The following is a 15,473-nucleotide window of genomic DNA, read 5'->3' as shown; positions in this document are numbered from 1 at the left end:
TGTCTTTAGAGTTGCAAATTCATGTATTGTTAAATGTAAATTTAGATTGCTAAAATTATATATGTATTTCATTGACCAATGTTGACTACATTGTATGTTATATGTATGTATACTCATGGGCTTCAAGCCTGATGTATTTTGCAATAAAACCATCATGATGCAATTTTATTGAAAGACGTCCGGTTGTTTTATTCATCACACTTTTGAAAATAGGGTATTGACATACAGCTACTTTCAACGTCATAAATTAACTGATGTCAAACCGTTTATACTTTTTGTCGCTTTCCTTGCTTAAAAAAGACAAGATATATAAATCCAAGCATAATAAGAAAATGGATACAACGTCTAAAACCAAAGTAAAAGGCAAACAGATCTATTAATGAATTTGACTATAAATAGTACAAAAGTAGTTGTCAAATTTCATCTCATGGGTGCTTTGCTTTCTATGTAGAGATTATAATAATTATATCATACGTTAATTTTACTCTATAGGTGGTGTTTTATTTAAAACTTTAGCTGTGGCATGTCTAACACTATATTAGTTTAAATTCTAATGAACAATATCCATATATCTGAAATCACTACTCGCTATAAAGTTCAATAATTGGATTTCAAACTATTGCAGTTATAATTACTAAATATCAACGGAAGGGCTTAACAGTAATATACAATCTGTACAATAGCCACGAAGCACGTGACGCGAGAAGCAGACGCCTTAAAATGCAGATCCGATACCCAGCAAGACTATATGTTGAGGGGAAAATGGTTAAGGATAAATTTCCAGACTGGTATGAAACACTGAACATGGACCGACTGGGTAATACCACGAAAGACTTAAGAAATAACACTACTGATACAAGAAATAGGCAAGACCGAAAACACTACAGTGTTTATTCGAATGACACAGTTGTCGACAGTACAATCCCAACAGCTGATCGGAGAAGTCACTTTGAAAATGAAGAAGTGTTCTGAAGTGTTCGAAGTAGCCGAAAATAGTAAACACAGCTGCGAAGAAAGTGACAGAGGCCACGACCCCATGGAGGTAAACAAACCACACAAAACAGCAGCCTTTGAAGAAAAGCAACATAAAATCGAAAACAAACCTTGTGCTGATCAATGCCCAGATTCATCGGCTACAGAAGGACGTAATCAGTCCTTTAGTGAAGTGGTTAGGTTAACACAAAACAAAATTAACAATGATAACAAACAGTTACACAAGAACACGTCAACAAACAAATCTAAACCGGAACCACGTGGAAATGCGACGATGACAAAACGCGAAACTAAAAATAGACAAGGAAACCCGTCAGATGAGGTAAAACGTGACTACTCGCTGGGATCCCAGCAAGTCGACACCGAGGAAACCCGGAGTGCAAGAATACCGGCCAATCAGAAACGTACTTAGGAATGCGGGGAGGGGTTAAACGAGGTCAGGATGTGTTTACTGAACGTTCAAGGACTTGTGGGTAAAACCTATAACAAATTAGACGATGAAGAAATGCAAAAACTGTTTATGTCTCACAAAATTTTGCTATTTACGGAAACATGGCTAAATGATTTTAACAATTACGATGTTCCAAACTTTCACTCATTTATATTAAATAGAGACAAGCGAGTAGGATCAAAACGGAGCAGCGGCGGTGTTATTGTTTACATACATGATTCTTTAAAGAGGCATGTTGACTTTGTAAAAAATTCTGATGATTGTATTATATGGATAAAAATAAAAGGGAATTTGTTCAATCTAGAAAGAGATATTTTACTATGTCTTACATATTATGTCCCTCATGGGAGTAGCAGATTTTTACTAAGCGAAAATAATATCTTTGAAATAATTACTGATGATATGATTAAATTTGAATCAATGTATGGAAATGACTTACATTTTATTGTTACTGGAGATCTAAATGCAAGAGTAGCGGGGAAAGCCGATTATGTTGAAAATGAAAATTGTTTTGTATGAAATATCTTACCTGATGGATATACTTTTGATGTCGAATTACCAAGAATAAGCCAGGATAAATGTGTTAATGAACATGGCAAGAATTTATTGGATTCCTGTAAATCAACAGGATTGAGAATATTCAATGGGAGATGTGGTGTTGATAGCAATATTGGAAAACTCACATTTGTAAGTACTCAAGGGTGTTGTGTTGTTGATTATGTATTATTTAAACCGACTTTTTTTAAACATGTGAATAATTTTGAAGTACAAGACCTTAACATTTTTCTGATCATTGTGTAATAACTTTTAGCACAAATGCTGTTGTTGATGATGAAAATGCCATTGTTGTTGATAATAATAAAAAATTTGTACCTTACAAATATAAATGGGATTCCAATAAGGAAGATGCATATTTTTATGCTCTCTATCAGATGAAAACATTTCTATGAAATTTGATGAACTTACAGAAACTATTGAATTATCTAATAGTAGTTGTGATTTGGATTGTAACCCCCAATCATTTTGTGATATTGTAGAAAGTGTTTGTAGTCCTTTTTTTTAGAAAACAATTAAACATAAATAAAACTAAACAATTTAAAAATATCGAAAACAAATTATACTTTGATAAAGATTGTAACGATGCTAAATCAAACAAGGGCTGTTTGTAAAACATGCATGCCCCCATATGGGCTGTTCGTTGTAGTGGCAGCCATTGTGTGAATACGTTTTTTGTCACTGTGACCTTGACCTTTGACCTAGTGACCTGAAAATCAATAGGGGTCATCTGCGAGTCACGATCAATGTACCTATGAAGTGTCATGATCCTAGGCAAAAGCGTTCTTGAGTTATCATCCGAAAATCATTTTACTATTCCGGGTCACCCTGACCTTGACCTTTGACCTTGTGACCTCAAAATCAATAGGGGTCATCTGCGAGTCATGATCAATCTACCTATGAAGTTTCATGATCCTAGGCGTATGCGTTCTTGAGTTATCATTCGAAAACACTTTTAGTGAACATGGCCTTCTTGTTTAATAAAGTACATACCTTACAACAGTAATCAAACACACACAATAAAACATTTCGCAAGAAAAGAATAGCAAAATATCATTAAGTTTTAACACCAGAAAACAAGTGATTACTGTTATGCATTTTTTCTCATATATTGTCTTCAGCTTATTGTTGCTCAGCATCTTATAGCTGTTCTACTTCATCTGGAAGAGAAACAACTGGTTTGTGTTCTTAAGACATTTTAAACGTACTAATGCTAAAAGTCCTGATGGGGTTACAGAAAGGGTTGGCACTGAACTTGAAAAGTGCTTGAAATGAAGGTTTATTTGAAAACAATCAGAGGTGCCAACAAATGCTCATTATCAATCATAACCATACACAATGCTTAGAAAGTGCTCGAATTGGGCTCAAACATGCTTTAAAATCAGGAAAACCAGATTCTGAACAGGGTTGGCAATGAACTTGAAAAGTGCTTGAAAATGAAGGTTTATTTGAAAACAATCAGAGGTGCCAACAAATGCTCATTATCAATCATAACCATACACAATGCTTAGAAAGTGCTCGAATTCGGCTCAAACATGCTTGAAAATCGGGAAAACCAGATTCTGAACATTCTATGCCATTTCCATCATCGATATGAATTAATTTGGTTTAACGGGATATATGGCGAACCATGTATAACACAGAATGGGTTGGCAATGAAAACTGACAAATCCTGTTTTTGCCAGTATCGCCAGTTATTGAACCACCCATTTTATCCTTGGTTGATGTTCGTGTTTGCCCGCTAGCAAATTCGATATCTTGCTGCATGCAAAACTGTAGACGGAAATATCCAAATGTATACTACTGGTTTGTTGGACATCTGCACACACAAAAAACAACTGATCTGAAAAATAAAGGCATTACTTTAACAACTAATGATTGTAAACATGCTCTTTTATTTTCTGTGATTAGCGACAGTAGTCGCAGGATTGTTTATTTTGTCTTTATAAAATTGTACTTCATATATCTTGGAAACAAATATTTAATATTAAAAATAAATGCATTGTGCCAACCACTGCATTATCTTTTCAAAATACAGCATTGTTCTACCATTATACTTTGATGTACTGCAAATTCATGAGAATGTTTGCTATTGTTAAACAATATTTGCATCATTTAAACGAGTTTAATTAATGTTTGACACATACTGTGATAAATAATTAAATAATTACATCAATATGAAGGAGCATATTTTAAAGTTGATCTTAAACATGATGAAAATATCTTTCCTAATTGCGTTACATGGTCACCATAGATTTGTAATACCCATTATAACATTTACATTTTTTGACCGTGTTATATTTTCAGGATTAGCAATGTTGGCTCAGTAGAACCTCTGAACATTAAATTCTCAATATTAACAGTTTTAAAAACATAGTTTATCCGGGCTTTAAGCTAACTTCATTGTATAAGATTGTAAATTGCTCCCCATCGACCTAAGACCCTTATTGCTTTCATATGAGCAGTCACATTGAAATCATGTTCATGTCAGTATTTGGCCTATCATATACTAAGTGGTTATGTTGGAAAATGTTTCAATGTAAACATTAGTCCAATCATTCGCGTGTAAACACCGTATTAATATATTGGATAAATTATTGAATAGACAATCACATTTGACTTTACTTCATTTACCAATTATTTATAATAATGACGAAAATCTATACATTTTAACCGAAGTAATAACACAAGCAACACCAGTATCCGTTATTTATTATTACGTACGGTATTTCCGCGGGGAAATAGGTTAGATAGCACTAAAATTAAATCAAACATGAATACACGAAGATCTGACATACCATCAAAAACAACATCAATTAAGTCTAATCGTTTTAACTTATTTGATTTTAAGACACAAAAATAAATACATATCACAGTTATTTTTTCATGCACTGTCCAGTTTTTCATAACAATATGAATTGTAGTAGTTTATTGCTTTAAATTATTTTTTCCATCCTTTTAAAACAAATCATTTGTAAATTGATATTGGTAGCGAGATATACTTCGTCAAATTAAAATTGACGTCACTTCACAGTAAACAGTGAAAATTATCGATCATTTTCACTGTTAATTTTCACTTTTTGAAACAGTGAAATTATCCGTTTTAATTTACTGGTATTTCTCTATAAACCACCGGAAAGCATAAAAAGTCTGGGTATCTTTGGAATAAGTACAAGGAATATAATTCTTTCTACATATTCATTTTAAAGTCAATAGTTTATTTAAATCTGCGTATTGCAGATATAATGTTTTTAAATGATAGACTTAATACTTGCACCAGAAATAATTGACTCAATAATGTGTTGCCTTGGCTTATTTTCCTACTGTTAAATAGTTGTTATTGGTGTTAAATAGTAATCATGCCAGAATGCTCTGACTATATCAGTGAGCACATGTATTTACTGAGAGAATGTAATTGATGTGTTTGCCATGGGGTTTCAGATAATAATTAGTAATTCCTACTGGTACATGTTTCATTGTAAGAAAAATATTACTGAGTTAAGTAAAATAGATTGCTGGTGGGAATTAGATTAAACTACATATATGTCTTTATGAACATAATGATTATGTAGAGAATTTACCACATTGATTCGAATCTCTTTAACAGTAAAAAAAAGTGTGCAGTGAGTCCGTCAAGTGATAAAATATTTGTCACCAACTATGACCAGCACAATGTCCTAACCCTGGCCAGAGATGGAACAGTTCTCCACACCTTTACTGACCTAGACATGAAATGCCCAGATTGTATACATGTGACTGCTCAGGGACAGGTTCTGGTCTGTGGACGTTACTCCCGAACTGTCCTACAGCTGGATGGTGAATGCAGGAAGAAGCTGGCAACTCTTGCTACCATATCTGATGGACTTAATCGCCCACAGTCAGTCTTCTACAATAGGAGCTCATCATCCATTATTGTGGGTCAACAACAGTATGTGCTGATCAGTTTCCGCTTTGGTTTCCAATATGCGAATATCCTGGTTTTTAAAGTAAAATAGAATTGTTTCACAAGATTCAGTACAAACACTTTGGAACATGTACTGTCAACATGAATGCTTGGCAACACCAGACTTGTATTAAAAGTTATGTTGCATCACATAATAAACCTTGATTTTTGATTTTGTTGCCAATTAATATCAGATCATTAATGGGTTTACAATAGTGCTTTCATAATAACGTGTTTGGCATCAAGGATGTCTTATTAAGTGTAATGTTTAATTGCATTTTTTTCTCTGGATGATTTATTGTTTCCCCAAACCTTGAAAGCATGATATCACCAGAGTCAGCAATTGTATTGTATTGTATTGTATTGTATTGCTCTGATGATTATTTACCATATGAATTGTCATTTCAGTGTATTGTTTTAATCTTGACTTACACCTTGCAAATGACATGTACATGCATGACTTACTTGTTGTCATTTGTGATTCTCTACAATAATTGTTATGCAAAGTAAAATGAATTGTAGGATGCAATTTAGGAGAGTTTTGCTTTTTCATTTTATTCATTAACTGTAAAGATGAGTTCTGTTCAAAGAAATATGTAGTATCATATAGTAACAATTAATGTTTTGTAGGGATTTCTTCCATAATTGTTTTTAGATTAAATTTTTGTTTATGACAATTATACGTGTATTGAAGTATTTTAAACATGTTATTTATCCTTCCACTAAGTTTTACGAAATTAAGTTATATTAAAGTTCACATTTACCTTATTGTTTTGTAGGAATCGCATTGAATTTTAAAATCAGTATTTGAATTTCACATTAACAGTCAGCAGACTATTGCAAAGCAGTGCTTACTTCTTTGTGTATAGGAGACACTATTTTTTATTTTTAAGTAGCAAATTTATATATATATATAGTTATATGACTTGTATATGCATTTAACAGTTGTGCTTTCTCATTACTAATTTACTGCTAGAGCTGTTTGAACTGCACATATTATCAAACGTGTTTAATAAAATGCACATGAAAAACACGGAGATAAGCATTCATGCATTTATCAAATTAAGCTGAATTTCATATAAAAATTGATCAAATGAGTGATGTATATTGTTGGTTTGGTAGTGTTTCCACAGCCCTTAAATTGATATATTTAATTACCAATGAACTGTTATTCTTTACTACTGTCAGATGTAATTGTTTATTACCATCATCTGACACCAAACTGTTTATTCTATAAACAAGTCTGAAATGTCTCATGGTATCATATGATCATTTTAAATCAATTGTAGTATGTGTTGAATCACGGTCTTTAAGTTTAGTAAACAACAAAATAATGGAAAATGGGTTTTCATAACACTACAATCCTTCAAATATCCCATTGAATAACAGTGTATTAAATATTCAAATAATTGTGCCATATGTATTTACATATCACAATTTTACAAGATAAGGTTACGTATGCTGAATAACTAGGTTAAATCTTGGAAAATCTTGTAAGCACTCTTTTGGCTTAATATATGACTCAATCTCAATTAAACTTGGTCAGAATGCTAATCTTGACAATTTCAAGGCCGATTTCCAATATGGGTCATGGGTGTCCAAAAGTAGGTCACTACGTAAAATCAAAGATTGTTACTAGGATAACTCAAACTTGATGAAAAGAATGTTTATCTTGACAATATCTAGTCAAAGTTAAATGTGGGTCATATGTGTAAAAAACAATCCACATGTTCAATTTTAGAAAAATCTCTAAGGGCAACATTCATGACTCAATCTTAATAAAACTTGATCAGAATGATTATCAAGAAAATATTTAGGCTGAGTTTGAAAAAGGTTCATGTGCTTCCAAAAATTAGGTCACCAAGTCAAATCTTAGAAGACCAATATTACCATTCTAGAAGCAACATTTATTACTCTGTCTTGATCAAGCTTGGTCAGAATGTTTATATTGACAACATCAAAGCTATGTCTGACTCTGGGACAAGTGGGGTCTACACTCATATCAGAAGTTCAAGTCTTCTACAATAGGTGAGAGATTCAGGGCCATCTGGGCCCTCTTGTGTGAATATACATGGTGAGAGCAAATAACAAATAGCAGATATCACAGACTCAGAGTGAACTGTTTATGTATCAATAATTCAACATAGCTTAGTATTTTTTTAGCTCAGCTGAGCAAAATGTGCTCATGGTAAGCTTTTATGATCACCTTGTGTCTGTTGTGAAAAGTGTGTCGTGCAACGTCAACATTTACCTTGTTAACACTGTTGAGGCCATATTTATTGTCTGGTATTTATGAAATGGCTCACGTTAGGCCAAAAACACTCCAGAAGTCACATGTATAGTCCAGTCTTTATGAAACTTGGTCAGAACATTTGTTCTTATGATATCTGCGCTAAGTGTGAAAATGGTTCTGGTCTGTTGGAAAAACAAGGCCACAAGGGAGCAGGGCAGTTTTCTCTATTTAGCTAAAGTTAACCCTGATAACACTCCAAAAGTCCCCTTTTTTAACTTTGTAAGAATATTTGTTCTAATGATATCTCAGCTGAGATCGAAAATGGTTGTGGTTTGTTGAAAAACATCGCTCTTTGTCGGCGGAGAAGTTTACCCTATTTGGCTATTGTAAATCTCATTTACACTATAGAAGTCACATTTTAAGTCCAATCTTCATGACACTTGGTAAGAATATTAGGGGGAAAGTGGGGTCCCTCATAAGCTTGTGCGGAATGCACATACTAATCTGAGACGACATTTTAAGCACATGCGTTTAACACTGTTTTTCCAGAGTGGGCTCATATTTTCACACTTGTGACCTTGGTGATCATATTTCACAGGGTAGCCACCAGTTTTACATCTGCAAGGAAATGCCAAACACAATTTAACAGAATATCCTCGCTATACCTTATAAAAAGACGGTACAAATTGATATATTAACAACTGTGTCATTTTGATTGTATTTCACAGTACAGCATTGTACTTCACAGCACAGCCTTGTATTTCACAGTACATGCTTGTATTTTAAAATGCAGCCTTGTTTTTCACAGTGCAGCCTTGTTTATCACAGTGCAGCTTTGTATTTCACAACGCAGCCACCAGTGTAACACCTGTCAAGCCAAGTTCACTCAGAGTTGTACCGACACCGTGTGACCAACAATGAGGCCGCCAGCTCCATGTTAAAATATAACACGTGCAACACGACCTTCAGGGAGCCGCTTGACCTTGAGAAACATCGGAAGCTGCATCTCGACCGCAGGTAGTTTAAACCTATGTCTTTTAGCTCGATTGCATTTAAACCTGAAGTATTATGGAAACAAGTACATTTGCTGGGTAGATCTTGCACGTTATGTATTTTGGAGAGATCTATAGGAAGTAACCACAGTGGGAATCGATCTAATGATCTCCTGATCGCTAGACTGACACCATATCCATAACTCCATAGCGACCTACTTGACCGTAGGTAACCCCCAGTCCTCTAAATACTGAAACATGAGACGCTTTCTGTGATAACTGGGCTTAATGGATGTGTGTAAAGTGTTATCATAGATTAGTATTTGCATTTTGCACAGGCTAATCTGGAAGAACACGTTCATGGCTGGCTACAGCATTGCGGAAAATTGCACCCAGCTCTTTGAAGAAATCGTAGAAGGAAGTGATATTCCCAATAGCCATTCAGTAGTCATTGAAGAGGTTGACAGAGGCAAGTTTGCGAAAAACCATGAGGACCATTTGTCAGAACCCATAAGGACCATTTGTCAAATAATTCTGCCATTGTGATGTCGTAATGAGTGGGTAGGAAAAATTTCATGGTGTAGAACACCGAAGATGACGTAGAGCTCGTTGAGATTGAGTACATACAGGACGGGGACCTAATCACCATATCAGGTAGAGTATGGGCCTACCATTCAGCCTCGTTCTGGGAAAACTGGGCTTAATGCGCGTGCGTATTTAAAATGTTCGTTGCAGAGGCTAATCAGGGACCACACTGCGATTTTGTTAATTTTGTGTTAAAAAGAGGTCTCTTCTAAATTAAAAGCCTGTGTTGGTGGAAAAATTTTACACTGCACAGGCTAATCTGGGATGACACTTTATGCACATGCGTTAAGCCCAGTTTTCCAAGAATGAGGCTCAATTTGTTGTCCATATCTGCAATGTGCCTTCCCTTCTCCTTTTCATGGAATATGGCAATGTATAGTTTCAAATATGTTGGCTTGTTTGTCGTTTGTATAATCTAGAATACGCTGGTGGAATTAAATTGCGTTAAAGAGGTTTATGTTCAAATATTTTTATATTTAAAAATATTTCAGATGCATTTATTTACAAAACTGTAAAATTAAAAATAATCTTAAAACCTTAAAAACAATTGCCTTCTCTGAAACTAGTACACGAGACTTGTTAAAGCAAAATCAGATGTGTTTTCAATGTGTGTGTACTCAAGTGTTTAATTGTTTATCCTAAATTCTGCATTCTGTGCGAGTACTCCATATTTTCTTAAGCCAACTTGACGTTGTATTCCATTCTTTATGTTTTTGTGTATTTTAAACCATGGTACTTTTATTTTACCATGACCCTGTGATGTTTTAAGATGAGTACTACACAGGAATACACTGAATAGCAATTTGACGTCGCCGTGGTGTAATGGATAATGTGTCCGCCTAAGGACCGGGAGGTCACGGGTTTGATCCCCACTGTGGGAGTGTTCTTTAGATTACCCCATAGACACCACGTACTGGTTCTAGTCCCAGGAAGGGGACTTGATAGCATTTATAATAAGACTTAACCTTTCTATGCTATAGAGCTAAAATAAAAATGATTATATGCATCGCTTATAACATGTATAAAAAATGACAGTAGCAAAAAAAGTTATTTGGTCCTGTTGTTTGTACTGTATATAACAACGATGTAATGATACAAATCGTCGTTATACTGAAAATGCAATTAAAGAAAAGATTTGAACAGCGTGGTGAAAATTCAATACATGTTGAACAATTAAGATTTTTTGGATAGCCTACTGATATTTTCACAAGTATTTAAAGAGCGGCAACCTTTGTTTGTTTTATCACAGCATTGTCAATCAAATGATCTTTTCTGTTGCAGAGGGTAACACCAGCTCCTCCTTATCTGACATTGTATTAAAATCACAGTATGAAAACATCCGCAACCCTACAACCACTCACGGTAACCAAATGACCAGTTATGGTTACCATGGTAAACACACAACAACTGTACGTAATCAAATAAATTGTTACTAATCAATAACTGAGACTAACCATGCAACCAATGCTGGTTACCAAGTTACCATTGATGGTAACCAAGCAATAAGCGATTGTAACGAAGCAAACACGAACAGTAACTTTGCAGCCCTTGAAACTAGCATGGTTACCACAACTTGGACACATGGTGTGATCATTGACAATACTGCTCCAGACAATCATGCGTGTGATGATGGCAGTGGATATCTCGATGGTGAAACCCTGCATGTGAGTCTGAAAGGTAAGATTATTCCTATTTTAAATAATGAAATTGAGTCTTGCTCTGGGAAAACAGAGTTTAATACATGTGTGTTAATTGTCGTCCCAGAGTAGCCTGTGCAGTCCACACAGGCTAATCAGGGAGGACACGTTACACTTTTAAGGAATTTCTCGATGAAAGGAAGTCTATGTGGAAAGTGTAGTCCCTTATTAATCTGTGGGTACCGCACAGGCTAATCTTGCACAACTTTCTATGCACATGCATTAAGCCCAGTTTTTCCACAGCGAGGCTCAAATGAATATGTAGGGGTTAAGCATATAACCAAGTATAATATTTATCTGGGATGTCAATCATAAGTTAGGTCAACCAAACACACTCAGGTCTTATCTGAATTGTGTATCTGTGTATAAGAGGATTATCACGGTTTTATTGTGCCTTGACCATTAATAATTGTAGTCTATCGAATTACCAGATAGTCTTTTTCAAACCAAATCTAGTTACATTTGTAATAGTAATCTCTGTTTGTTGAACATCAACCTTGGTTATTACGATCTAATTTTGATGATAAATCATTATCAAGATTTTTGTACAACTGGGTTGTTATTTTAAGTATGTAGGATTTTATCAGAGCATTTAAGGTGATTTGGATAAACATGAAGTCATGTGAGGCCTAGAAACAGACCAGTATGGGGCGTTGATAACACTGTATTGATAAGTGCAGGACATGATTAACATATTTCTTATCCACCATTCACCAAATATTGTCTAACTTCTATTATTTAATGATTATAAATAGTGCAACTGTGTAAGAAATGAAAACAAATATCCATTGTTACCTATGTTGAACGATGTTTATTTAATCAAAAAGAATGTTCTTTGGTATCAATTTTGGAAAAACAGAAACAAACAAAATCAATAGTCATATGATAAAGCTTCAGCATTTCAGGTGGCGTATAGGCATGTGTATCTATCAGTCCGCAAACCTGCAAAACACACACACACAGTTATGTGTAATGAGATTTAAATTATCATATCATAAGTCTGGAGCAGTGCTCCAGTTGGGTCTAAATGGAAGGGCGCCCCACCCTGCCACTCTGAAGTCCCGCCCTTCCCTTCCGAGACGCCGTCCTGCCCTTGTAATTATTGAAAAATTATTATTTTTTGTGTTAACTTATGATCATTTATAAATCACTTAATTAATTTATTCTTCATTGTAGACATTTTATTTGCATGGTTTAATAATAATGGCAATGATATATTCTGACAATAATAAATAGCATAAAAGTAATATGCAACAGGAAGCATTCCAGATACCATTGCGCGCTCAAACGTGCCATTTTGACAAAATACTGCTCGTCGAAGTGCCCTTTTGACAAAATAGCCCCCCCCCCACCCTGCCCTTTTCAAATCATAGCTAGAGCACTGCCGGATGATGTCCTTTGGTATTGTGTCACGCATGATGTCCTTTTGGTAGGGTGTCACATATGATGTCCTTTGGTAATATGTCACAAATGATGTCATTTGGTGTGATGTCACAAATGTTGTCCTTTGGTATGATGTCACAAATGTTGTCCTTTGGTATGATGTCACATATGATATCCTTTGGTATTATGTAACAAATGTTGTCGTTTGGTATGGTGTCACAAATATTGTCCTTTTGTATGATGTCACATATGATGTTCTTTGGTATAATGTCACAAATTTTGTCCTTTGGTATGATGTCACAAACGATGTCATTTGGTTTGATGTCACAAATGTTGTCCTTTGGTATAATGTCACCAATGATGTCCTTTGGTATTATATTACAAATATTGTCCTTTGGTATGATGTCACAAATGCTGTCCTTTGGTATGATGTCACAAATGTTGTCCTTTGGTATGATGTCACTAATGTTGTCCTTTTGTATGATGTCACATATGATGTCCTTTGGTATTATGTCACAAATGTTGTCCTTTGGTATGATGTCACAAATATTGTCCTTTGGTATGATGTCACATATGATGTCCTTTGGTATAATGTCACAAATGTTGTCTTTTGGTATGATGTCACAAACGGTGTCATTTGGTGTAATGTCACAAATGTTGTCCTTTGGTATAATGTCACATATGATGTCCTTTGGTATTATGTCACAAATGTTATCATTTGGTATTATGTCACAAATGATGGCATTTGGTGTGATGTAACAAATGTTGTCCTAAGGTATAATGTCACCAATGATGTCCTTGCTTATTATGTCACAAATGTTACCTTTGGTTTGATGTCACAAATGAGGTCATTTGGTATGATGTCACACATGATGTCCTTTGGTATGATTTCACACATGATGTCCTTTGGTATGATGTCACATTGAGATTTGGAAAAACAAAAATATGCACTATAAATAGTCATAGAATTAAGCTTAAACATATAAGGTGGCTTATAAGCATGTGTGTCAGTCGCTCCGTAATCCCTGAAAACACCTAAACAGTTATATGTAATGAGATTAAATAAAAAAGTGTTTTTCACCATTTTGGAATAAGGGCCGGGTCCCTTTGGATTGGGAACAATCGTGTTGTTTTTACTAACATATACTTAAAAATTTAGAATAAAATTGATTTAATTATTAATTTACTAAGGTGCAATTTATAAAGCTGGATGGGACATAACTTAATGTTGAGACAAATTAAGTTTTGTTTTCGGAAACCTTCAATTTGGCATTGTTATGTCTCATTTAGGAAATATGTATACTTTTTTTCCATTGGGAATGGGTTCCACTACAGGCCCAACATTTGATAGAAAAAAAAACACTTAATAGTCATATCATTAGTCTGGAGTAACAGTATAAACAGAAAATCATGAGAGTGCGTGTCATAGTTATCATTAATTAACAAACAAAATAAATTGAAACTTCAAACCTTGACAGACTTTAACTGTCCAACACTTCATGAGAGTTATTTTAAGTGGACGTATTAAACGTACGGACCGACGAGAACAACTAGACAAATGAGTACACTAGAAACATGATCGATACTGCTGTAGTATTCGGCAAAACATCTGTGCTGTTTCAGGTGGTACTGGTCAGTCGCTACGCTAATCAACAAGCACATGCTGGAGTATTAGGCTCAACATCTGTGCTGTTTCAGAGGGTACTGGTCAGTCGCTGAACATCTGTGCTGTTTCAGGTGGTGCTGGTCATTCGCTGACGCTGATCAACAAGCACAGGTTGGAGTATTAGGCTCAATATCTGTACTGTTTCAGAGGGTACTAGTCAGTCGCTGACGCGGATCAACAAGCGCAAGCTTGAGTATTAGGCTCAATATCTGTTCTGTTTCAGGGGGAACTGGTCAGTCGCTAACGCTGATCAACAAGCGCAGGCTGTAGTATTAGGCTCAACATCTGTGCTGATTCAGGTGGTACTGGTCAGTCACTAAACTTCTGTGCTGTTTCAGGTGGTTCTGGTCAGTCGCTAAACTTCTGTGCTGTTTCAGATGGTACTGGTCAGTCGCTTAACTTCTGTGTTGTTTCAGGTGGTACTGGTCAGTCGCTAAACTGACCCAGGGATCTGAAGTGGTGGACATGGAACTGAAGAAGGTAACCAGGTCCAAGTACTTTTGGGCCGCGCTGTGTGAAAACAGGGCTAAATGCATGAGCATAAAGTGTTGTTCCAGAGTAGCATGTGCAGTCCGCACAGGCTAATCAGGGACGACACTTTCAGCCTTTATGGATTTTTTTTATTTAAAGTATTTTTTTAAAACAAAAATCCTGTTTATGAAGAAAGTGTCTTCCACACAGGCTAATCAGAAATGACAATTTACAAACATGCATTAAGTCCAATTTTTTCCCAAGATAATTGCTTTTGTAGTTTGTTTATGACACTACTTTTAGTAGGGGTTTAGGGGTTGAAATTGATAAGCACAAAACTACCCATCCGTCGCTTTAGTCAAACACGTTAATCTTAGAGTTCAAGAAGATGGTTTGTTCTTTTTTTAGCGTTTACGCTCACCTGAGCACAATGTGATCACCTTTTGTCCATTGTGAGTTTTCTGTCATCAACATTTGTCTACTTTACACTTTAGAGGACACATT

General features: G+C 35.1%; 1 protein-coding gene and 1 long non-coding RNA gene across 5 annotated transcripts in view; one reads left to right on the top strand and one right to left on the bottom strand.

Annotated features, from left to right (window-relative positions):
* The window catches only part of LOC127847680 (uncharacterized), a 391,129-nt gene that overhangs the window by 197,287 nt on the left and 178,369 nt on the right, over positions 1–15,473 (bottom strand). The gene's annotated exons all lie outside the window — the stretch shown is intronic.
* LOC127847690 (uncharacterized) lies at positions 9,033–15,023 on the top strand. Its single transcript, XR_008034121.1, has 3 exons — positions 9,033–9,192; positions 11,034–11,429; positions 14,915–15,023. It is a non-coding gene; the product is annotated as an uncharacterized LOC127847690 (long non-coding RNA).

Source organism: Dreissena polymorpha, chromosome 10 (genome assembly GCF_020536995.1).
Source record: "Dreissena polymorpha isolate Duluth1 chromosome 10, UMN_Dpol_1.0, whole genome shotgun sequence".
NCBI lineage: Eukaryota > Metazoa > Mollusca > Bivalvia > Myida > Dreissenidae > Dreissena > Dreissena polymorpha.
Note: the sequence above shows the minus strand (reverse complement) of the source record. Positions and strands in the feature narration are given on the sequence as shown.